Below are 24015 nucleotides of genomic sequence, written 5' to 3'. Positions count from 1 at the left end.
TGTTGTGAGGATGGAATGAGTTCAGTTTTATAAAGCACTTAGAACTATGCTTGACACAGACTAATTGCTCTGTGTTAGCCTTTACTCATATTGTTGTGAGTTCAGTCTTCTCTTTTCCATCTCTAGAAGTCAGATTGCTGGGGAGTGGCAGAGCCAGCACCCTGATCCCTGGCTGGGCTGCACAGATACTTCATACATGTCCATGAATAATCTGGCAGCCTTACAGATAGCCATTGGACTGTCAGTGCACTTCAGTTAAAACTCTTTATAACTTATTTTGTGTTCCATGGGATTCGATTTTGTGGGAGGTGGGTAAGAGGTATTCTGTCAGATTTTTCTAAAAACAGTCTTTCCATCCAACTCTGCCGTTTTTCCCCTCTCTGATTTGTTACTCTTTATTCGCTTGCATGTCTGTAGGGCCTTCCTTGGGGAGATTTTTGAATGTGATCTTACTACTTCCACTGCCTTGTTTCTCTTCTCTTTTTCCATTTAACAGGTAGTTCAATTTCACTCCCTTTATGCTGTATGTGAATTAGTCTTCCCAGACCCATGTCATGCTTGTTGCCTTTCACTGAATGGCCTTCACGGTGCTGATATCTTTTAGGGACAGAGTGCCAGACTTGCTGAGAGATTGAGCCAAACATTTCAGCTATCTCCTCTCTCTGCGAGACCCCCATAGTTCTCAGCTCAGGGCTCCACTCACCACGGGGTGAGGTGTGCCCGAGTGCACATTGATACAGTTGTGATCACCATTTTGTATTTTGCTAGTTCAGCCTTAGAGAGACAAATCGCTGCTTCTCTCCTGACAATTGCATCGTCAACCCACATAGTCTTTTGAAGCCAGGTTTTTTCCATGTGGGTTTTGGATCTGCCAGGAGACCCAAGAGAGTGGAGGAAGAGGGCAGGCATTACTTCCTTTTTTATTTAGGAGGATTTATGTGAAGGGACATCTCGAGCTCTTTGGAAAATTAAGGCTGGTTCGATTTTTATTCTAGTTGTGTCTGAGAGTGTGGCCGAGTTGGATGGGACTGAGTCTTTCTCTTGATCCACTTCTCCGAGTCTCCTTCGCACTGCCTGGCCTCCAGCAGGATGCCAGCCATCCTGCGCTCACGTGCACGAGCTGCATAGGCCCCAAGGCCCTGTGCCGAATCACCGTCTCAGTCTTTGCGGGCTCCTGGCCCGGTGCCGGGCTGACTTGCAGGTAGGTGGGCGGGCTCAGAGGTGTAACAGGGAGCTCGCATCCTGGACCAGGGGCTCTTGTCAGGCTCACTTGTACCTGCTTGTTAATTTTCCACACTAGGGAAGTAGCGCCGTGTGACTGCCTTCATGCAGAGACACAATGAGAAATGTGGGCCTCTCTCTGTGTCCCGCTTCAGTCACACGCTGACAGGTTGTTGCTGGAGCTGGGACTGAAACCTAGACGAGTGCATGCTCTGTGCCCCACACTAATCACAGAACAGAGCTGACCCAGTGGACAGCTCACCAGAGGTTTCTGTATGAAACACTGAGAAAGAGCTAGGGCACAGCTCAGTGGTTTAGTGAGTGAGTTTTTCTTTCTCCCGGATTGTCTTGTGCTTTTTCCCTTCTCTCCTTCCACTCTCATTCCTCTTCCGGAAAAGGAAGAAAACTGGGGGAAAACCCAGTCTTAACCCTAGAGGCAGAAGGAAGCCATGCAACTCTGGGCCTCCTTATTAGATGGAAATGTTTTTCCATTAAAGTTCCTTGTTGGGCTCTCTAAGTAGAGGTGGCGGGGTGGCGGGGTGGTGGGAGCTTTGGCCTTTCCCCACATTTGAGAATTCCCAAGGAAAGGCTTCCTAGTAAGAAGGATTTACCAATTGAGACAATGCTGCTTTCACGCTTTTAATTACACTTGACTCCTTCCAAAGCTCCCCGCTGGCAGTAGCTACCTTGCTGAAAAGGGACTGGATTGGGGCTAAGAGCTGAGTGGGAGGCACTCCTTCCCTGGCCAGGCTGTTTGTCCAGCCCCTGCGTGGTTCCTACAGTCCACCTCCAGCCTCTGTTCCTGGTGATGGTGTGCTGCTGGGAGGGAAACTTGAAGTTGTCAGAGGGAGGTGCTTCCCAATAAGAGAGTTTACAGAGCAACAGGGGAGAGGTTGCCCTGCTGTCTTTTTTGGTAGGTCTTTGGGACAGGATTTGTCTGCTGGTGCTCGGCTCCAGGACTCAGTGGCAGCTCTGCCTTTGCCTTCTGGTTGTTCTGCCTGCCCAGAGTGCTGGCATGACCCTCTGAGGCTCTCTCTAAAGCCAGGCCGGACCCCTTGGGTCCAGGATGAGTTTGGCTTTTCCAGGGTGTCCATATGTACTGCCCAGGCCTGTGCTTGGTTCTGGGTCATGTACAAAAGTACAGTTAGCCCATCGCTTGGGTTTGACTTGGATTTCTTATCTCCTTGGAGTGTGTCTCCTTCCTTGTCTTGGTCCCTCTGTGGCCTTCCTCTCAGTCCCCTCCCTTCTTTTCTCCTTTTGCTTACCTTATCCCATGCAACGAACTCATCCACTCCCCCACTTTCAGCTGGCATCCCTAGGAGAGTGACCTTTGAATCCCAAGTCTACCAAGCCTGCCTCTACCGTAGTTTCTAGACCATTTTTTCAGCTGCCTATTAAGGAGACCTGAAGCTGAGTCGTGGAGCTGGTATGGGTATAGCAGGGTGCCTCAACCTCTGCACAGTTGATATTTTGGGCCATATAAGTTTTTGTTATGGGGAGTGTGTTTGGGCATTGGAGAATGTTTAGCAGCATCCTTGGCCTCTACTCACTAGAGGCCAGTAGCACCCTCAGTGGTGGCAATCTAAAATATCTCCAGACATTGCCAGCTGTCCCTGGGGTGGGGTGGGGGGAATCACCCACGTTTGAGAAGCACTGGGTTATTATAATATTAGTAACTGAAAGAGAATCACATGGAGCTGAGCAAGTTCGAGGAAATAGATGACTTCAGCTTTAGGGGTGTTGGCTGGAAACAGGATGAGGGGGGCCTGGGTAGCGTTGAGAAAGAGAAAGATGCAGTCATCTGCAAAAAGAAGTCTTGGCTTTGTTCTTCATCCGTACAACGAGTAGACTAGAGGAACTGGAAGTCCTGCCCCACTGTGGTTCCTCCCCTCCGCCCCCACCCCACTTGCTTGCGGCCATTGGCCAGTTCTACAAGGCCACCCTCTCCATGCACGCAGCAGTTCCTGCAAAGGGAGAGAACTCAAGTGAGGGAGAAACACACCTGCTGGGTGTCTGTGAAACACTTCTGGCTAATAATACCCTTATCTGCAGATATCCCTAGCTGATTCTAGAGAACCCACTTTGCCTAGAGGGTGCAGAATAAATACTGACCCTCAGAAGCCGTTATATGGAAATTGGATGCACCGTCCAAAAACCAGACCTCTTCCCTCTCGACTCATCTGCCCGCTTCCCCTCCTCTCTGTTTCCAGCTTCTTTAATCATCATTTCCACTCAGCCTCCTCCAGCCTACTGGAAAGGTCTGGGAGACCAGTGATGGATTTGACTGAACAGTGTGTAATATAAAAGGGCAGAGCTGAGCCTGAAGGGACCGGGGGCTGCACGGGCTCCAATATTGCTTCCGCCAACAGGGCAGTGCTGGGGAGCCCCTCTGGGATTACTCACACAATATTACTGCCACTGGTGAGGGTGGAGGGAGGAAGGGGAGGCAGGCAGGTGTGGGGGAAGGTCTTCGGGTAGCTGCAGATGGAGCAGAGAATAACAACAACAATAATAATGGCAATATTTTAATAATAGTAAAAACAGTGATAATTGAGTTTTTCCAGGTTTATTAACTTTGGGAAGTCTGGTTTATTAACTCCTGGCTTATTAACTTTGAGAAGTCTTTGCTCATCACAGCAGATGCCCGAGGCTGGCTGGTGTGTTTGAGTTCATCAGTCTCAGGCTCTCAAAGAAAAAGAGGGGCACAGGAGAGAGGGGGGAGGGAGGAGTGGTGATATTTGAAGTAATTAGAGAGACTTTATTGAAATCAAATGCACAGGCAAGAAATGGTAATTAACTGAGAGAAGAGGATGCTCTGTTCTCTCCCACCCAAGGACTGTGGGGCTGTCATAGATAATTCTCATCTTGGGGGCACTGGATGGATTTGAAAAGGCAGGGTTGGGAAGCATTTTTTTTGAGAGATCAAAATTGAACAGTGCAGGAAAAGAAGCACACCTCTCCCCCTATAATTATCCCTGATCCAAAGTACAATAAAGGAAACAAAAATAAAAAAGATAGATTTAATTGGAAATTCACATTCCATCCCTGAAGTTATTCACTGCTACAAATAATCCAAGACTCACTAAGTAATGGAAGAGGCTCAATAGAAGACCAGGGAGGTCAGATAGAGAACTTTTGATGAGAATTATGGCAAGGGATGGAATCTTGGTGTGAAATTAATTATTTTGAAACCTACATCATGGGATTAGTATTAGGTATCTAGTAGCTGAGTTTCCTTGGATTCATTTCGGGGGATGTGCATGAGCCTTTGGAGGGTTTGGATGAAGGTGTAGGGGTCACTGGGGCTCTGTGCTGGGTCGGGTGGCATGGAGAGAGATTTAGCTCAATCTAAGTAAGGCTTTCTAATACTTCTTTTTACCTTAGAGGTAAGGAGTCCTTATTATGATGGTGGTACAGAAGACTCATTCTTATATTAAACATTAATTGGCTATTTACTATGATGCAGTGCATAGAAGAGAACTGGTTTAACTAGATCACAGTGATGATCAAAAGAGCACTGGACTGGGAGTCAGAAAATCTGGGCTTAAGATGCCTTTTAAACCTCAGTTTCTTCTGTAAAAATGGGGTAAATTAGATTGCTCATAGGGTTAATATAAAGACAGCATGAGAGAATGAAATTTGAGTTAGTGCTTTGTAAACTAACATTTTATACAACTTTAGGATTATAAAAACAGTTACTGTCATTTTTTAAATGCTGTTTGATATTTTATGAATCTGAGGCTGCATGTTTCTGCAGTTGTAAGCTTTCTTTTTCTCACTGCCCCTCCAGTGCTTTTGCTTTAGGTTTGCCTTCCAGGAGCTGGACGATAAAGAGCTGCTCTGTCAACATTGACACAGGGATTGCTCTGTGTCTGGATGTATTCAATCAGTAATTTCACTTGCAGCTTCTTTTGTTGGTGCTTTGAGACTCATGGCCAAAATGCACTGTGGACACGCAAAGGCTCTCCTGTATTATGGGGATTTACTTCTAATTAGGCGAGTATCAAGTGGAGGCCTGGGCCGTTCATCAGGGTAGAGCCGCTCTTGGGCTGGTAGAAAGAGGCTTAGACCGACCCACGCTCTGGTTTGAGTTGTGTGGCCCAGCGTAGCCTTGACAAAGCCCAGAGCCATTCGTCTTCCCGCTCTGACTCGTCTGTGCTTGTCCCGGGCACTTCCCTTAGGTGGTCGCCAGAGAAAGCAGGGCCTTCTCGGTAATCACCGCTTAGTGGACATGCATACCACAAAAACTGCTGCATGCTTACTCTGTGCCAGGCGCTCGTCTTATTTTAACAAACTACTGTCCTCACTGACTGGTATTTGTATTAGACTGTGGGTGTGGCTACACCATCGATCAGGAAATGATGTAGATGGAATTCACTCTGTCTTTAGAAGTGAGGTGATAAATAGAAAACTGTGAGCATTTATTAGGTTCTTTTCATTCATTCAAGTTTTTATTCTTTCAGCAAATGCTCGTTGTATTGTAGTTGGGCCTGTGGCAGGGAATAAAAGAAACAAGGTGGGATCTTTCTTTGCCCCTTGGTTTTTTATGAGCCAGTGCTGGACTTGAGAACCCAAATGCGAAAGAACTGAGAACAGTGAAATCAACAAGTGCAAAAATGATGGAGTGTTAATTATACGTGCAAGGGCTTTATCATGGAGGGCAAAGGAGTCTCTAAATCAGGGAAGGTTTTCTAGAGAAGGTTAGTTTTGATTCAGGTCTTTAAGGGGGCAGGTGGTAGAGGTGAGCGTTTTGCAACTGTGCCACCAGTGGGGGTAGAGAGGGCAATTTTACATGGCACATAGTGGTGATATATAATTTCTATTTAAAAATAAATCTATTAAGAAAAATGTGTGAATTGATTATAAATACATGTTACAATTGTCCAGGTAGTGGGAGACTTGGCAAAAGTATCTGTGACATGGAAATTCCTGAAGCTTAAGAAACACTCTTGTAGATAATATCACCTTAGATAGGTTTGGTGCTGTCCAGGTCACAGAACATTATTTTCATAGATTTTATGTGGTTTGATCATTATTATAACTGCCTGATATGGTGGCCTGGGCAATGTAGAATTTTAATTTGTATAGTTTTAACGAATTTTGACTCCCCATTTTACATATAAGGAAACTGAGTATTGGAGAAGATGACTTACCTAAGGTAAGGCAATTATTAAGTAAAGGAGTGGGATTTTGAGAGAGTTGTTCCTTGGTAAAGGAGTAAGGAAGATATTCCAGGTGGAAGGAATGGCTTTGGAAGAAATAGAGTTTGGAATTAGCAAATTGTGTTCTGGTCTAGAGAGGAGAGCAAGAGGTTGCTATAATGAATTATGACATGATTACAGATGAATGGAAAAATCAGGAAAGAAAAGAGTGGGGATAATTGAAGAAGGGATTTCAAAAGCTAGGTGCTGGGAAGCAGATTTGGCTCAACTGATAGAGTGTCTGCCTACCATATAGGAGGTCCAGAGTTCAAGCCCAGGCCCTCCTGACCCATGTGGTGAGCTGGCCCATGCACAGTGCTGATGTATGCAAGGAATGCCCTGCCATGCAGGGGTGTCCCTCACATAGGGGAGCCCCATGTGCAAGGAGTGCACCCCACAAGGAGAGCCATCCCGTGCGAAAAAAGCACAGTCTGGCCAGGAGTGGTGCTGCACACATGGAGAGCTGATGCACTATAATGAGCAACAAAAAGAGACACAGATTCCTGGTGCTGCTGATAAGAATGTAAGTGGGCATAGAAGAATACACAGTGAATGGACACAGAGACCAGACAATGAGGGCAGGGGAAGGGGAGAGAAAAAAAACATTAAAAAAAAAAGCTAGGTGCTAAGGACCCATGGTGGGTTCTTGACTTTGGAATTTATCTGGTGGCAGTGTTGGGAGGTTATTCTAGCTTTTTTCTTTAGAATGAAATAGAAGATCTGGGAGAATCATGACACTACTGTAGAGGAGAGAGGAGTCAAAGCATACAGTTTTATTCTTTAATAATAGCTTTACTTTTATTTTTTTCAAAAGATTTATTTATTTATCCCCCCATTGTCTGCTCTCTGTGTCCATTCACTGTGAGTTCTTCTGTGTCTGCTTGCCTTCTCTTTAGTCAGCACCAGGAACCTATCCTGGGGCCATCAGGAGTGGGAGAAAGGTGCTCAATCTCTTGTGCCACCTCAGCTCCCTGGTCTGCTGCATCTCTTATTATTATCTCTCCTCTGTGTCTCTCTTTGTTGCATCATCTTGCTCCGCCAGCTTTCCATGTGGGCAGGCACTCCTGCGCGGGTCAGCACTCTGCATGGGCCAGCACTCAGGGTGGGCCAGCTCTCTGCGTAGGCCAGCTTGCTGTGTGGGCCAGCTTGCCTTCACCAGGAGACCAGAGGAATCGAACCCTGGACCTCCTATGTGGTACTCAGGAGCCCAATTGCTTGAGCCACATCTGCTTCCCAATAATAACTTTATTGAGATATAATTTATGTGCCATAAAATTCACCCTTTTAACTTATGCAAGTTAGTGCTTTTTAGGATATTCCCTAATCTAATCAATAACCTCTAATTTTAGAACATTTTCATCATCTCTCAAAGAAACCAGTAGCCATTGTCAGTCCCTTCCCATTTCTTTCCTAAATCTTTTCCACCCCAGCCTCAGACAACCACTAATCTGCTTTCTGTTTCTACAGGTTCTTTTGTTCGGGCATTTCATATAAACATCTGGCTTCTTTCACTTAGCATCATGTTTTCAAAGTTCATCTACATTGTACCATGTATCAGCACTTCATTCCTTCTTGTGGCCAAATAATACTCTGTTGTAAGGATATGCCACATTTTTTTAAACTCACTTATCAATTGATGGACATTTGGGCTGATTCCACTTTTTGCCTGCATGAATGATGCAGCTGTGAACATTCATGTACAAGTTTTTGCATGGACATGTCATTTGGTTTTCAGGTACTGCTCACGTAGTCTTTTGCCATCATTCTCTACCTATATCTTTCTTTATGAGCTCTCTGACCCAGCTCAGGGGATTATTATTTAGGTACCTAAAATGGGTAGATTGCCTTTGAGGTGGATGGCCTCATTTCTGGGCAACACTCCTTAACACTCCAGGAGAGATGGATTTATTGTCCTGGGCCTTTGGAAAGATAAGCGAAGAGTGAGAGCAGGCAAGGAATTTAGTGAGCATTGCTAATGATTTGAAAGGTGTGGTTTCTAGCTCCAGGGTTTAGGGACTCCTTGGAGATTTTCTCCAAAAGTGCAAATGCCTCTTTTAGGTTTGGGACTGACCCCATCAGTGTCCTAGCAGCCCTGGGCCTAGAGAAGAGCAGTAGGGCCAGTGGCCAGCTTGTCACTGACAAACCTGGGGCCTGAGTCCCAGCCCTCTGGGCCTTGCCACCTTGTGCACATTCTCTCTCTGCCTTAGCCCTTAGCATCTTTTCTTTCATTCTTCCTTTTCCCTTGCAAAATTTCCTCTTAGACTCCCATCTTGACCCATGGTTTTTGGTGAAAAAACAGATTGCAATCCTCACATTTAATTCATGCTCAGTGTCTTAGCTTAGAATGACAGTGGGTTGTGCCCGAGACTCTCATCCTATGGAAGATATCATCCTGATAATAGCAGGTTATATAGTGTGGCCATTAGCCATCCTCGCTGTGTTCAACACTTGTAGGGCCTAGTCATCCAGGTTATATGGTATCTGTCAATAGTGCAGCCCTCTAATTTTACGTCAGCCTGTGGAAAACAGTATCTCCGTGTGCCTTCTAGTGTTTGCTAAAAAGTATTCTTACCCCTTTATAGAAAGAAAACCTTAAGACCCAAAAAGAAAAAAAAACAAAACTCCAGTGAAAACAAAGGTTTTAGTCTCCTAGTGGCTAGCACAGAGAACTCTAACCCTGGGAAAGCTAGGATCTCTGCCTGAATTACAATCACCTGCTTATTGAGGATACTTAGAAAATACTAAAAATACGAAAATCAGAATCACCTATGATCCCACTGTTAACAAATTACCCCTTTAATATTTTGGTATCTTTCTTTCCAGCCTTACCCTCTGCCCTAATGTGTGTGTGTGTGTGCATGCATGCTTGCACATGTGCCTGCCTATTTACCTATCCTGTGTCCGTTGATTTTTCTTTTTACCTAATTAGATCCATTCTATATTGCATTCTTATAACCATCTCTTTTCATTTAACACTATTTCGTGAATGTTTCCCATGTCACTGGTCTTTGAAAGTGTGGTTTTAATGGCTATGAAACTTAGTTATAACATAATTTAACCATTTATGTTCTTATAATTACCAGTTAGGTGACCATTCCTGATGATACACATTTTATTATATTTTGGATTATTTCCTTAGATTACTGGAGGGAGAGTTATGATATAAAACATATTAAGATTTTTTTGTTTGTTTTTATTTTCATATTAACATTTTTAAAGGTTCTTGATAACCACCTTTAAATTACTTTCCCAAAAATTCTCCACCAGTTTGTGCTCCTATTAGCAGTGTATGAATGTGTCAGGTGCTTTTCAGCATTTCCTCATTTTAGTTTCCTAGGCTGCTCAAAGCAGACACCAGGAAATGGGATGGCTTTAAACAATGGGAATTTATTAGCTTACAATTTGAGACTGTGAGAATGTCAAGGTATCATCAAGGTGATGCTTTCTTCCCAAAGACCAGCTGCTGGTGATCCTTGGGTCCCCTACCACCTGGCAAGGCATATAGTGGCATCTGCTAGTCTCTCCTCTTCCAGGTTATGTTGTTTTCAGCTTCTTGCTTCCTGGGTTTCTCTTTTTCTCTTTATAAAGGACTTAAGTAAGAGGATTAAGGCCCATCCTGAATGAGGTGGGCAACACCTTAATTGAAGTCCCCTCTCAAAGGTCCTACTTACAATGGGTCCACACCCACAGGAAGGGATTAGCTTTAAGAACATGTTTTTCTGGGGTACAGCCAACTTCAAACTACCATCCTCGTCCATTCTTTAAGAATACTTGCTGATTTGACCATAGAACCTGTGGGTCTCTGTAGCCCTCAGAAGAACCAGTTCCTGGGCTTGTATCTACTTTGGCTATCTTTGGGACCCTGCTGAGGCATGCATAAACATGACCCCTCTGATGACCTCCTGACTTTTTTTTGGAGACTCATAGCCATATAAACTCATTTGTCCTTTCCATTTCCCCCTTTTATCCAAAGTCAAAAAGCAGTTTTTAACACCTGATATTACATGTAGGCTGAGGTATTCTGTTGGTCTGACCCTTTTATTTAAGGTCTTTTTCTAGTTACATCATCAGCTGGTGCTTGGTAGTAATCCCTTGGCGCCAGGGAGGCTCATCCCCAGAAATCATGTCCCATCCTGGGGGGAAGGTAATGCATTTACATGCTGAATTTGCCTTAGAGGGTGGCCACATTTGAGCAACATGTATTTGATAGTGTTAAATTGCGCTTTTCAATTACTTATGAGTCTGGATAATTTTTCAGATGTTTATAGGCTATTTATACTTGTTGCATTTTTCATTCTTTTATAACACAGTTTCATTCTCCTTCATGTGTATTTGAATGAACACTTTAAAATATTTATTGCAAATACTTTTCCAGTTTTTCGTTTGCTGTATAATTTTTTATCATATACATAAATTTGATTTTATATAATTAACTCTTTCTTTTATTTTGTGATGGCATTTGTGTCTGTTAGCCAGTGAACGAATATGTATTGACCCTCTTCCCTCTGCCAGGAACTGAGTCAGACACTTGGGAAATAGTGAACGATAGACGTGGTCCTTGCCTTCATGGAGCTTGGCCTTCTGGAGATCAACAGTAGTTTTTTCTTGGCATTTGAAGTTTCGTGTTTTATGTGTAATCCGTTCATCCATTCAGGGTTATTTTATATAGTTAAGTGAGGAATAGTTTTCTTTTTCTCCGCGTATCCAATTTTCCTAATATCTTTTGTAGAAAGGTTTATGTTTCCTCCATTTGTTTATAATGCCCTCCTTAGTATTTGCTAACTTCTCAAGAGAATGAGGGAGTTTTTTAGGGCTAGCTGTGTTATTCCATTCATTTGTCTGAAAATTCTAGGTTTCCATTGTCATGCTGTTTTTAACTTTTCTGGCTTTAGAATATATTTTACGGTGTCATTAGAACATGGCCTTCCTTACCGCTATTTTTTTATTGTTGTTCTTCCATTTTTAGCATTCTAAAAATGTGCACTGGGATTCTGGTTGCCATATACATTCAGATTATCTTAGAGTAGGAGCATTTTTGTTAAAACTTTTTGAAAAGAGTTTTCTGTTTTAGACCCCAACTCTAAAATGCTTTGATGTATTTGATCTATTAAGTCTAAGAAACACATCTAAGAAAACGCAACACGTTTGCAAAGTTTTTCTTTTGTTTGCTATTGATTTTTATAAGGACACATTGCCACTTCCATTTTTGTGAGTTCAGTGATACTGAGTTCAAATTTAGCTTTTTAAATTCAAACGACACAGACACATATTATCACATGCCTTTGCAACAAAAGCGTAATTTCTGTTTTTCATTCAAGCATGAGCACTACTTGCAAGCCAAGCAATAAAGTTTTAAAGATACCACAAACACATCTCCAGAGAAATACTGTAATAGCAACAATAATAGCCACTACTATGACAATCTACATTTCTATGCATCTTACATCTTTGCCATTGCTGGTCCCAGGTGAGACTTCCAGTTAGAACATCCATTTCCATGAACAGTTTAACAGTGCCTTTAAGCATACAAGGGTGGCAAGCTTGCATGTATTTCCTGTCATTTCAATGACGCAGCATCAAAGCCAGACCTTTTAAAAATATCTATACTGCTTCTTGTGGCTCTTGTTAAGCTTATTAAGACACCATTTGTAGTTTGGGTCCCTAATAATAAGGGACCCATTTTTTTCAGCTATACTATACATGCAATCTCTAACTCTGTAACAGAACTAAATCAAACAAATTTCTTAGGACACTGTTAATGAGTATTTCCTACTGCCCACTGGCCTATGTGCCACATTTTATACAAGTGACTGGCTGTCCACTGCAGCTGTGAAAAATATGAGCTTTGTGTCCAGGGCTCCTAAAAGTAATGCCAAATTTACATTATGATTGAATGCATTATTTACTATAAAATCATCCAAACCCCATAGAAAAACTGTGAAAATGTTATAGAAAAGTTACTTTTAAAAGTAGAAACATATTTTGAATCTTCTTACATTTTTCTGTCATGACCTAATAAGGAATATTCTCGTGCTAGGTCTGTGCACTTGTCACATCAACTATTAACATTGTAACCACAGTATGTCACTAAATAGTTGCTGGGCCTGGTCAACTTGAAAGCATATAATATAAAATTGGTATTAACCGCATATTCTACTTGTCATTGATTTTCCTTACCACTATTTTTTAAAATAAAAACTTGTTCTTCTCAATTCTTCATGCTGTACTTTTTATTCATTTTGTCATCAGTGAAAAAATATGATTGAGATTAACGGAATTGTCTTAAACTTTGAGAAAGTATTCCCTTGGCAGGCTAATCTTCTCATTCAGTAACATGCTGTGTCTCTGTTTATCACATCTTTGTTTATCTCTTTCAGTGATAAACATTTTGCATTTTCATCCCAAGGTCCCACATATTACTTTTTAGGATTATTCCTACTTATCATATGGTATTTTTTTTTCCTGCTGTGAATGAAACCTCCTTTTCTCCCTAACATAAATTTTGTTTATTACTAATTCCATAAAGTTAATTTTTACATATTGTCTTGCCTCTCTATACCTTATTGAACTTATTATTTTTAAGAGTTTTTTTCAGTTGATTTTCTTTCTCCTCCTTCCTAGCAGTTGTATATTTCATGTCTGTTTCTTGTATTTTCTTTAGCCAGAACTTCTTAAATATTTAAGAAGTAGAGGTAATAGGGAATGCTCTTATCTTTTTCCTGTGTTTTAAGAGGGAATAATAAATGCCTTTAGTGATGATTTTTTAAGTATAATTAAGTTATACTTAAAGCCAATTAAGTTGGCTCTAGGTTTAAGGTTGACATTCTTGATCAAGTTAAAGAATATCTCTATTTTCTCCTAGGAGGTTCATGTGAGTGTGTGTTTGAGTGTGTGTGTGTGTGAGGAGAGAGAGAGAGAGAGAGAGAGAGAGAGAGAGAGAGAGAGAGAGAGATCTTAGCTGTATTACTTTCAGCTTTATATGGCAGAAAAGCCAGTGAACCCTGGCTTTACAGAAGGGGAGTTTATTTTTTCTACCTTGCAAGAATCCTGGGGATTAGCAGCATGGGAGATGGTTCAGGGGTGGGGAGTGGGTGTGGGCTCATCAATACTATCAGCAATCCAGAATATTCTTGTATTTTTTCTTCCCATCCTTTGTAGGAAAGTCCTTTATCCTCACGGCTGCAGAAAGACTGTGCAGGCCCAGCCTTGGAATAACATTCCAGGCGGGAAGAAGGGGTAGGACCAAGAGGTGGAGGGTAAAAGGCCAAAAGGTCATACCAGCAAGTCTTGTCTCCTCTCAAAAGCTCTCCTGGAAGCCACCCAGGGGGCTTCTACTTACATCTCATTGAGTCAAGTGGGCAACCCCTATCTCTGGAAATTGGCTGGAGAATGGACCTGAGGATGTGGGTTGGGTCATCCCCCAAAGAGAAGTGATGTAATGCCTTAGGAAAAGCTCTGGACTATGAGCCAGTGGATTTCCTTTGAATTTTGACTTTTTAAACCATCTTAACCTCTCTGTGCATGGGATGATACTTGACTTGGCCCCCTAGGAGAATGGTTGCAAAGTGCAGATGAAATCAATTTTTCAAAAGTATTCCTACGTTTATTCCCTTTTTGCATTAAGATAATTTTTTTTTTTTTTTTTGTTAATGAGTAAACTGCTCTTTCCTCCCTGATTTTTATGGTCTTATTATTAAATTACTTGTACCTGAACAGAGCCGTCAGGTGAACAGAGTCGTCGGGTGAATAGATATGGGAAGAGGTAGCAGGAACAACTTTCAGTGACAGGGATGATTCTTTTGAAGGGGAGTAGAAATAAGGTGCTAAGAGAAGAAGTCAGCAAGTAGTCTCACTTTCTCTCCAAGCAAGGGATGGAAGAGAGAATACACAACAGAGCCATTTAGTATTTTTCTCCAGGTGCTTTGTTTCCCTTCTTGGCCTTGGGGTAAGAGAAGTGCCTTGCTTTACAATTTGATTGAGGAAAGCACCTTCAATCATGTTGCTTTTGTGGCTACTATTAATTGCTTCCTGAATTTATACAGCATATATAAAATAGGTTGCCAGGGAGTGAGTTACCCAGTGGATCTAAATGGTGGGTCATTAATGGAGTGTTGACCCAGAACCCAGAGGATGACGTGAGATCCGCGAGAGCGCTCAAGAAATTTACCAGAACCCATTTCAGCTGAAGGTGATGTGTTTTAAATCCCCCTGAAATGCATCGAGGGGAATCAAATTAGATAATAGTTTGCAGAAATCTGCTGGGCCTGGCGCTCTACTTAGAAGGATTTTATCCTCCCGTATTATCATGTTTCACATTTTGGGGCTGTCCCTGTGCTCCAATGTTCCCAGAATGGCTTGATTTCCCTCCACGTGGTGATAGCCTGAGCTGACCCACCTGAAATTCTTTGGTGTGCAAGTGTTCTCTAGGCCCCTATTTTTATCGTTTTTTGTATTAATAAATTAACACTCATTTTGCCTTGTTTTTAAGACTAAGCTTTTAACTAATACAAAGGGAAGGGTAAATTCAAAATATAACTTCATCCTGCCATCTCCCTTGTACCTTCCTCTTGTAAGAATATTTGGGGAGTCATCCCCATGAATCGCATAGTTGGGATGTGTATATTATTTTATTTGTGGATAGTTGCATTGCCATCGGCTTTAAAAACTAGAATTGGCAACTGTTTGGAGTTCACCTCTCTACTATCCCCGCTCTGACTGGGTTCCACAAATTCAAGGTGTCCTCCAGATTAACAGAATACTTAGTGCTGGTTGGGTGCTGACTGTGTATAGTGCATCGTATGAGGTTCCGGGGTGGGGTTCAGATACACGAGAGACTGTTCACTTTCTTCTTGAACCATTTCCAAGTATCATTTCTATAAATAGTCCTCTGAGGGTTGTTTATTCTTGTTTCTTCTGATTTTTGCAAACTCATTCTCAGGCAGGTCCTGATCAGAAATGTACATGTACCAAAAGGGAAGGGAAACCTCTGTCCTGCTGAGGACAGCAGGAGACGGGGTAGAAGCCTTGCACAGGCCTGCGTGCACCTTGGGACCCAGGTGGAAATGTGCTAACAGCAGAACTATGGCCGCTGGGCTGCCCTCCAAGCGCTCTCTCTTCTGCCCTTCCCTTTTTCTCTTGTGCCATAGAGGTACAAGTACATCTGGCTCCAGGACCATGTAACTCAGATGGCCCTGGGGGCCCCACCTGCTTGTGCACACAAATGAGGGCACATTAACACCAAAGGTTCTCACCTACACAGGACCTTCAGCACCCCCCTAGAGGCCCCCAAGTATTTCTGGGAATGTTCATGGACAGGTATGTGCCTCTATTTTTTTTATTTTTTTTAAAGATTTATTTATTTCTCCCCGCTTCCCCCCCCCCAGTTGTCTGTTCTCTGTGTCTATTTGCTGCATCTTCTTTGTCCGCTTCTGTTGTTGTCAGCGGCACAGGAGTCTGTATTTCTTTTTGTTGTGTCATCTTGTTGTGTCAGTTCTCCATGTGTGCGGCACCATTCCTGGGCAGGCTGCACTTTCTTTCTCACTGGGCGGCTCTCCTTATGGGGCGCACTCCTTGCGCGTGGGGCTCCCCTTTGGGGGGGACACCTCTATGTGGCAGGGCACTGCTTGCGCGCATCAGCACTGCGCATGGGCCAGCTCCACACGGGTCAAGGAGGCCCGGGGTTTGAACTGCGGACCTCCCATGTGGTAGACGGACACCCTAACCACTTGGCCAAGTCCGCTGCCTGGTATGTGCCTCTAAACACAACTGTCAGCCTCAGTCTGCAAGTAGGGAAAAGGGCCTCTTTCTGTCCCATTTCGGCGTCTCCATGCAGTGCTGTCTACTCATGAAGCTGCTGGAGGGAGATCCACACACCCTCCTTCCGGTGCTGCCTACCACGAGACTGCCAGTGTAGGCATCGAGGGGCTCCCGGGACCGCCGCTCCTCAGGGTGACTCTCAGGTGCTGGCTTCCACGAGGAAGATGGGTCTTGGTTATGCTCTCCACCGGCCCTGGAGCATCTCCACCTGTGTGCCAGGTCTCTCTCCTTCTGCACTCTCCGAACGAGTGTGTGTGGCCGGGGAGGGAAAAGACAGTGCAACTTCCCTCCATTGCTCCCAGGTATACCTGTGTCGTGTGTGCTATGTCACACAAAGAGGCTGTGGGTGAAGAAGGGGTACCACTGATCCCTGAATTTCACTAATGGCCTGACTTTGATTCTTGCACTCTGCTGTAAGAGCCTAACCCAAACAACTCTCCTCTGCTTCCCATGGCAGTCTCAGAAATACTACCATGGAGAATAATCCTCTCCAGCCAGGAAGACTCAGTTTTCAGGACCCTTGATTTGAAACCAGTGCAGCTGAGAGGGGTGGTCCTAGAACTTTTTTCTATTTTTTTAAAGAACAACATGTTGGTGGGGATTAACTCTCTGCTGCTGGAGGCAGGGTTTTCTCAGACAGGGGCAATGGTATTTGGGAGGTTACATGTGTCAGGAGATGTGTCAAGAGCGGTTGAGTCTCTCCAAAGGCTTGCGGTGCCTCCACAATGGTTTTGAGATTTTGCCAAGGGCCCCCACTGGCTCTAGGGGGCCAGCTCTCAAGGTTGTCTGACTGAGTGCAGGATTGTGAAACCCAGTGCTGTGCTTCAGACGAATAAGGGTTTTCTGGGCAGAGGAGTCAGGGTGACAAGGATTTAGTTTTACAGTGCTGGATTAAGGGCCAAATACAAGGTGACTTGGATAATTTTCACTCGCTGGCTCCTTAACTACAAGTAATTTATTCTAACCTTCTTCCATAATGCCAATTACAGCCGTTAGCACACACTTCAAAGCCAGTATTCAAAGTACAAAGCTGTAGTTAGGATTTCCAAAGTTCCTGTGTTGATATCCCTGGGGGCTCTAAACCAAGGTTGGAACTGGTGCAGATGAAAGGCAGTAGAGCTTTTCCTAAGTGCTCTTTGGTTAGTGTGACTGTCGAGAGGGTTTAGGGAAGGTGCATGGAACCAGCCCAAAGAAGGGCTGGAGGGAAGGAAGGTTCAGCCAGAAGTTGTGACTGTAGTCTGTGGTGACATCCCTTTCATAAACATAAATGCTGGGGCAGATTGGAACCCCAAATCCCATTAAACTGGGATGGGCCAAGAACAGAATAAAAGAGGAAGATGGGAGAATGGACAGACTGAATCAGAGAGAGAATTGATAGGATATGTCTTGCAGGCTTGTCAAGAGAAACAAACTGGAATTCCAGAACTGTCCTTTTTTGTACAAGGTCTCTGACTGATCACCTAACTTGGGGGATGGACAACAGGAAAAGGAAGCCTATACCAGAAGCCTCTAGGTTTTGATATCCATGGCTTCTTTCTGGGATGAAGTGGGACTGCTTTACTCCTGAATGATGTGAAATGGACGCCACCCACTATTATCAGCTAGCTGCACCCTTAGTTAATCCATTAATTCTAATAATTATTGAGTGCTTATTGTGAGTAAAGGCAACATGCTTAGCTGCGTAGAAAAAGGGATCTGCCAGTTTTGGATAAAGAGAGAAGGTGCTGGACCCTAAAAGTCTTGTGGATCTGCAAACCATGAACATCTGTGTTCTCTCTATATTTAAGCACAAAAGAAAAGAGGTAAGGGAGCAAGTCTTCTGAATGAGAAATAACAGAGAAAAAGAAAGATACTGGAAGAAAAAACATTTTTAAAAGGTTGGAGTAAAGCCAGAAGAAAAAATATAAGGAGAAAGAGAAGCTAAGATTCAAGGGGTCAACGACATGGAGGACCAGCTAGAAAGAGGGTAGTAGCCTTGTCTGCTGTGAGTTATTAAAATCAGAAAAGGGAGAGACTTATGAAAACACTACCACGGACGTGGAGGTACCCTACACTTAATCCATATGCAAGCAAATGTTGCTTGAGCCCATTTGGAAGACTTCTGGGAATTTTGATTCGTAGAGACTGACTCAGTGAATGAGCGCATGCGCCTTTTTTCATGTTCACTGCTTTGGCCTCAAAGGGACAAGCTAACAGTGTTTTCTGAAGCTCAGAAAACTCACATGTGGTCACTGTACCCCTCTCCCTCTGCACACACACACACCCCAAGGCATCTCCCACACAGCTGGCTGAGACAGCAGTTATTTCTCAAGGAAGTGTCAGCTTGTGGAGCTGTTTGCTGCCTGTTTAGGGAACTGGCTTTGTGGCCTCTCCGTTTGCTGTTAGCACTCCTTCACATGGCTGTGGGATGGGGACTGGCCCCGCCACCTCTAACATAACTGCTCACTGTCTTCATCACCTCAGCTACATAGTCCAGCCCTGATATCTGAGGACAGCTTGGGAAATGGCAGCCAAGGAGTCCTCCTGTGACTCTGAGTTTTTGCCTTCAGAGACTAATGGGAGAATGTTGAGAGTTTCTGCAGAGGGCTTCCTTAAAAATAGGCTTAGCTTTTGTCTATGCTCCCATTAAGCTGACTTGTGTGCACTGCATCCATGGACTCCCTTGTGCCTGCATCCATAGACTCCCTGTGTTTGGCCTATAAGTGGTACTGGTAGATCTCAGGGCAGAAGAATGAGGTTGACTGTTTATTGCCCTGGCTCCTTCTCCATGGGGGTCCCTTCATGTTGGTTTTATCCTTTCCTCAAAATCCATAGATGTTTCTTTCCACAGAGCTCTCTCTGGGTTCTGGTAACTGCTCCCTTCTCTTGCCCCTACAGGCCAGGGGTGGTAAGAGCTCTCTGAAGTTTCTAGCCCTGGAGTACTATAGTATCTTTTGTTGCTTTTCTCAAACCCTACCCACATCTTTGTTAAAAGTACCTTTTAAAAACTCTTCTCTATTATCTAGTTCCAATACCCAGCCTCCAACAAAAAGGAAAGAAAAAGGGGTTAGGGGTCTGTATGTGGCTAAGTAAGAAGATGGTCATTTCTAAGAATGGTTTATGATAAGAGGTAGATTTTCTATTTTACCTGTTGTAGCAGTTTAATGTTATTGGTGAATTCCAAAAAGAAATATTGGATTATGTTTGTAATCTGATCTGTACCTGGGAATGATTGAGTTATGATTAGGGTGTTGAAAGGCTTGGTGAAGAACTGAGTTGAGGGTTTCTGATGTTGGAGTTTTGATGTTGGAGTTTGATGCTAAAGCCTTAAGCTGGAACCCTGGAAAGTCAGCATGCAGTGGAAAGAGAAGCCAGCCCCAGAAAGAAAGAAACCTTGAACCCAGAGAAAAGCAAGCCCTAGGAATGTAGCAACCCAGGAAACCTGAACCCTTGCAGACATCGGCAGCCATCTTGCTCCAAATAGACTTTGGTGAGGGAAGTAACTTATGCTTTATGGCCTGGTAAGCTCCTACCCCAAATAAATACCCTTTATAAAAACCAATCAATTTCTGGTATTTTTGCATCAGCACCCCTTTGGCTGACTAATACACCTGGTTTATTCTAAATAAAAATATCTGAATGGTTCAGGGTCAGTCCTGAAGGAGATGGGTTTCTTGGGTGTAGGGTATGTGCGCCTCTAGTGGGAATCAGCTAGGCCATTAAGCTGGGATGCAGAGCTGGCTTCTTGGGCAAGTGGCTTGTGTAGTGACATAGGCTACAGGCTGAGAAGGGCCCCAAGCTTGGTTTAATGCTCTGCTGTCACAGCTTGAAGTTCTTAATAGTTTTTCACTTTGCCATTGGCCCCCATAAATTATGCCAGTCCTGCTGGGATGAATTCACCTATGGACTCTGTTTTGTTTCCAACTGCCATCAGCTGTACATGACTAATCATCTGCTAGGGGTAGGTAGACCATGACTTTTTTCTGATAGGCAGGCTCTTTGTGAGAGAGCTATAGGTGAAAAATAATTCCTTTATATATTGTCCAGCACACCTTTTTCCCTCTGAAAGTCCAAATATAAGTGCCAGTTATTGATTGCTGCATAATAAACCACCCCAAAAGTTAACAATAACTATCATTTATTTTGCACATGAATCTGCTCAGTAAAAATGGCGTGTCCCTGTTTCATGCAGCATTACTTTGGGTGGCTCAACTTGGAATGGAGGATCCATTTCCACAATGGCTCACGCAGGTGGCTGATAAGTTGGTGCTGGCTCTTGCCTAGGAGATCAGCTGAGGCTGTTGCTGAGGGTCTTGGTTCTTCTCTGGGTAGGCCCAAGGGTTCTTGGGCTTCCTCACAGCATGGTGGCTAGATTCTAAGAGTGAATGATCCAAGAGACAGGAAGTGGCAGCTGCCAGACCCCTAAAACCTGAGTTCATAAATTGGCACAGCCATGATTTCCACTGTATTCTCTTGGTCAGAGCAATCACAAGCCCGACCAGATTTGTAGTGAGGGGACACAGTTCTATCTTTTGATGGAAGACAGCCAAATAATTTATCACCAGTTATCTTCAGTCTGCCACAATAAGCAAATATGCTTTATATATGAAAAAATAAAGGCAACCATGCAGTGAGATCTTTTTCAGGGTGACAGCAAATATGGGGCAGAGCTGAACTCAGTGCCCATAAGCTCCTGATTCCCCAGACTGTGCTCTGTCTAGCATGCCGTACTGCTATTTTGCATAATCTAATAAACTCTTCTCTGTCCTCATGGCCCAAGTATTCTACTTCAACACATATTAGAATAGTAATAAAGGAGATATTTGCAGTACTTTTTTTTAAACTGCTGAAATAGTCTGGGCGTTTAGAAAACAAAGGAAAATATCCAAACCATAAGAGCAGAAGAGATTCTCATTTGTCTCAGTTGATTAGGTGATGTGGGGATGTGGGGAGCCAGCAGTACATAGTAGCCTTTTGCTCTTCTAGGGGCGGAGTGGGCAGCTTGGGACCACCTACTTGAATGGCCATGATGGTACTTGGACTTCCCTTCTGGGTCACTGTGAAGCTACAAGTTAAGTTTAAAAGTTTTTGGGGAGCTGAGCCCTCCAAATGCCCACCATGAGGGGCATTTTGCCACCAGTGCCCTCTGAGAAGCTCTGAGGAAAATTAGGCCTTACATTTGCCCCCGTCCTCTTTCCACAAATTTGAATGCCTTTGTGTAGAGGGCACCTAAAGAGTTCATTTCCCTGGATCTCTGGGGCAAGCACACCTTTCTCTTTCTCCCTCACTGCAGGGTCTACAGATTGGAACATGCTCAACCAGGTGATGGTCCTGACCTCTGATGACAATTCTGAGAAAGAGGCTGATACCAACATGTGGAATGTATGGCCCTTTGGTGTGGCACTTGGACTGTATTGCCTGTCTTCGGGCATGTCTCTGCAGAACACAAGGCTGTGAAGAGCCAGCCTGTGGACATCCACGTCTGTCAGTGACAGGATGTGGAATTCTGAGGGGTGAGATAGTTTTGTCATGAGATCTCTTATGTGGAATTGGAATGGGCTTGGGAATTTCTGCAAGTTTAAGAGTCCAATTGAGTGTAGGTTTCTTGACACACAAACCCGTATGAAGCTAGCATAAGGATGGCTGAGCCTGAGACGTTTCTTTTTACATATGGGAAATAATTGTTCATATAATTATGAACCTCTGCTAAAATATTTATCATTTAGGCCTAGGTGTTGTTGTTGTTCATGGCCACCATTTTGAAAACCTCAGATGAATAGATGCAGTTTTTCTGACCACTGGGATTCAAGTCAGGCATTCCTGGGGAGGAGGTAGGGGCCCTGGGAAAGAAAAAGTGTGAATCCTGTTGATTGAAAGGCTTAGTTCTTGGGATTGCATCACATCTGTGGATGAGATTCCAGATAAGTCTTAAACTCCTTGAATGTCAGACTAAGAGAAGTAGGAAATAGAATATATTCCCAGATTTGGGGGAACATCATAGCAAGTACTGTCATAAGGTTGACTCTTTTTTATATATATCTATAAAAGTTCCTATTGCTTAACCTTTTGGCTAAGATCAAGTACAGTATCTGTCCTAATTAGCTCAATATCTGATAATGTCTTCTATCCTAGGACAATATAGGAAATGGATTTTTGGAATTAGAAAATGGAATAGGAACTTACTTGTCTACTTCACGTATCAACCTGGTATTCCATTACTTCCAGGAACAGTGCGCACACAAGAAAAGTTCTTTCATTGTCCTTGGGATGATAACATTTATGCTATCATAGGACAGCATAAATGACTCTAGGAGTCATGATCAATACATATCCTTTCCAAGTCCTAGTCCACACAATATCCCCTCTACAGTGCAAGTACTTGGGTGCATGCAGATGAAAGGAGAACTGAGCTCTCCAAACTCTTAGTTCTGCCATTCAGCTGTGATTACTTTCCAACAGACCTCAGTTCCCCATGCCTCACACATCCCAGGGACTTCTGACTGAGGTGCCAGTATAATTTCCCGAATTATTCACTAAAAGAGAACAATACAAAAAAATACAGAAGCCAAGATGTAAGAAAGGGAGAGTGAAGGTACGGGTGCACCAGCTTCACCTCTACCCTGCTGGCTGCAGAACCCTACTGTTAATTGCTCATTCTCCACAGGGGGACTGGCCTGCTGGGGCTCCTGTGCCCTCAGGCAGCAGGATGATTTCTAACTTTGCAGGAGAACTTGCTTTTACTTAACACCCCCATCTTGGGTGCACTGTGGAATTTGATTAAGATCACTCCAAGTGCAATGCTACATCTGTTGACTTTGTATTGAGTCGGAACACAAAGAGAGCAGGCAAAGGTGGCGCTTCTTATTAACTCACTGTTTTATAACATGAAGCAAGCCAACTATTCCCATCTAGTAAGAGAGCTTGGGGGAGGAGAACAGAAAGTTAGGAAGGTGGAAAGAAACTACATTTAGGTCATACAGGAAACATCATTGTCTCTAACCATCAGTGGTAGAGAATTCGAATTGATACTACACAGAGCTAAGATGATTGGGTAATATCAAGTGCCCCTGCTCTCAGGCCACTGTAGGGGACAAGAACTCAGAGAGTCTGAAACCCCGTGAAACAAAGCTGAGAGCAATACCCTTTAGTCACAAGACCTGGGGTTAAATTATGACTGCCACTTACTGGCCATAGGGCATCAGGCAATATATTCTTGAGTCATTTGCTCTTCTGTAAAACGGGGAGGATATTTGTGCCATGAGATTGTTGTGAAGCAGCTTTGAGGAAATGGCTGCTCAGGGTAGGTGGAGAAGCATTTTTTTCTTTTTTCTTTTTTTCTTAAGAAGGTTGCGGGATGGCCTTTGTCTCCTCCCTGGGCCCTTAGAACCCAGTAATTTTTGTGGAAGTTGTGATGCTGTGATTTGGTTTGCAACGACCAACCTACCAACCAGCTTCTCTAGCTCTAGACACAAGGTGGTGATGGTTTTCCTGGAGCCTGAGGAAGGTGGATGGTTTCCTGGTCATCTTGACCAATGTCTGGCACTGTCAGGTCCCCAGTGGTCTTTGGATTCCTGCGTGGGGAAGCTGCTGAGAGCTATGCATGGAGGCACGTGTGCAAATTACTTCAAGAGTCTGCAGCCCAAACGGAACCTCTGGGAAGAACTGGTGGAACCTGGCTGGAGGTGGTGGGGAGGGAGGCTTCTTCAAGAGAAAGGGGAAGAAGCCACCACACACACAGACAGTTGCTGCTGTTGTTTGATCCTAAGCAGAAGGCCTGGGGGGAAGGTCACAGGATGCC

At 43.7% G+C, this 24015-nt stretch overlaps 1 protein-coding gene and 1 non-coding gene across 2 annotated transcripts in view; both read left to right on the top strand.

The window, feature by feature from the left end:
* LMX1A (LIM homeobox transcription factor 1 alpha) overlaps window positions 1-24015 on the top strand; it is a 163311-nt gene that overhangs the window by 25263 nt on the left and 114033 nt on the right. The window lies entirely within an intron of this gene.
* LOC111765680 (U2 spliceosomal RNA) lies at window positions 22271-22458 on the top strand. The gene has a single exon (XR_002797960.1). It is a non-coding gene; the product is annotated as a U2 spliceosomal RNA (small nuclear RNA).

The sequence above is a fragment of the Dasypus novemcinctus genome, chromosome 13 (assembly GCF_030445035.2).
Source record: "Dasypus novemcinctus isolate mDasNov1 chromosome 13, mDasNov1.1.hap2, whole genome shotgun sequence".
Taxonomy (NCBI): Eukaryota; Metazoa; Chordata; class Mammalia; order Cingulata; family Dasypodidae; genus Dasypus; species Dasypus novemcinctus.
The sequence above is the reverse complement of the archived record's forward strand: the minus strand, read 5'-3'. Positions and strand labels throughout refer to the sequence as shown.